Below are 2,108 nucleotides of genomic sequence, written 5' to 3'. Positions count from 1 at the left end.
GGCACTCCGCCTCCATCTCCGCCTGCGCCGACGCGCCCGAGCAGCCAACCTCCTCCTTCTCCGCATCGTCAGCAAGGGCAGAAGAGACCTGCCGCCGCTCCAGCTGCTCCGGCGGGTCGTAGTCCTTCTCCTCCGCCTCTTAAGCAAGTAAAGAAGACAACCGCTTTGTCTGCTCGGTCGGCGTCTAGCAGTACAACCAGAGGCGGGAGGACATACAGATTCGGTCCTTCTCTGAAGACTCTAGAGAAGTTACCATACGAGAGGACCCAGGAGGAGAACGCCGAGATCGCGCGAGAAGAAGTGAGGAAATTCTTTGAAGGGGTGAAAGCAAAGAAACATTCACCTCCGGAGGAGAAGGTAGATGGGGTGAAAGTGAAGCGCACTCTGGCTGCCCTGACAAAACCACCAAAGTCTGATCCGCCGAAAGGAAACTATGACCGCATTATTGGAAAGGAATTTGCCGAAGCGGAGCGGTCGGGAACTACTGTCAGTGATGAAAGGCTGAAAAAACGACGAGCTGAGAAACAAATTGCCCAGCTCGGCAAACAAGCGAAGCAATCATGCCCCCCGCTCAAGGTTCCTAGCCACAACGTCGCTAACGATCCGAGGATGGTGCCCGGTTATAATAATCTTGCAGATTACCTGCCCGACGAAGTACATTATGAACCCATGGACATGCAGATGCAAAGATACGAGTACGGGAAGCCTCTCGTCAAAGATGAAAGATCTCTATCAACGATGATGCGAAGATTGCATGATTGGTACTTGAAAATCTGCAGAGACTCTGGGGGGAGGAGTACTTTGTATGTGAGAGTTAAAAAGGAGCATGACCTCGTTGGAATTGATCTGTTGCCTGTTCCATTTGAGGAGTTCTATCAGTTTTTCAATCAATTGGCCCTCGATAAAACAACGGTCGCCTGCTACTGTCTGTAAGTAGTACTACTTCTGTCATTAAGTTTCTCTATATAGCTTAGCTCTTTCATTGCATGTATTTATAATCATCCTCACTATATTATGCAGATTGAAGATCGTCGAATTGAAGAAAAGACAAGTCGGTGATATTGGGTTCATTAACACATATCTCATAGATGCAATTCAGGTTAAACTTCATGTCGCAGCTACCGAGGCCAACTTGCTACAATCGTTCGTAATAAATCAAAACAAAGATATAATACTCTGCCTTACAACTTCAAGTGAGTGTTACTGTCTTGTGCGTATTCGGTTTCCCTTATATATTACTCAAGGTTATAGTAATGTAATTCATGAGTTATGCATGCGTGTGCAGTTTCCACTATATTCTCCTAGAGATTAAGCTTGAGCAGGGACTAGTAACCGTCTTAGACTCAAAACGAAAAGATCCCCAGGACTATGCAGACATGACTGAAATCCTCAAGAAGTAAGTTAAATCGATCATTATCCACCATATCAGCAACTTTGTTCATTTCCTGATATCAAGTAATTGTTTTCTTTGTCCGGCAGGGTTTGGAGAAAATTCACCAAAAAAGTTCCGGGACTGCCGAAGGAGCTGGAATTTAGACACCCGAAAGTAAGTACTATAGTAGCATGTTCCGCGCATCTCCTAGTGATTCAAGCGCTAGTTTCATCAATACCATTTAGCATTCTTCCTTATCAGTTTGATTGACCTCTATTTCTTGTAAAGTGGTTGTGGCAGGAACAAGGAAATGATTTCTGTGGATACTACATCTGCGAGTCCATCCGCCACACGACGTGTGAGCGGGGCGAGTACTCTAACGAACAATATGAAGTACGTAAATAACAATATTCAAAATTTTATTTTATTACCATCATTTTTGTTGAGTTTCATTCATTCATATATATATATATATATGTATTGACCCCCTTCTTCAAATTAGATGTTTCGGAAGCGGGATGAACTCCTAGCACCAGCTCGCATGCGAGCAATTCAAGAGGAATTGGCGGCATTCTTTCTTGACCACGTGATCCCTGAAGACGGAGAATTCTATATTAAACCTGAGTCCGTATGATTATATTTGTAAGAGATAATTACTGTATATATGTAGCCGGTACTGTCAGATAGATATACGAGAACTTGTTGTTCGACCAATCTCTCGGAGAAGGAGAGGTGG

Source organism: Triticum aestivum, chromosome 6A, assembly GCF_018294505.1.
Source record: "Triticum aestivum cultivar Chinese Spring chromosome 6A, IWGSC CS RefSeq v2.1, whole genome shotgun sequence".
Lineage (NCBI taxonomy): Eukaryota > Viridiplantae > Streptophyta > Magnoliopsida > Poales > Poaceae > Triticum > Triticum aestivum.
The sequence above is the reverse complement of the archived record's forward strand: the minus strand, read 5'-3'. Positions refer to the sequence as shown.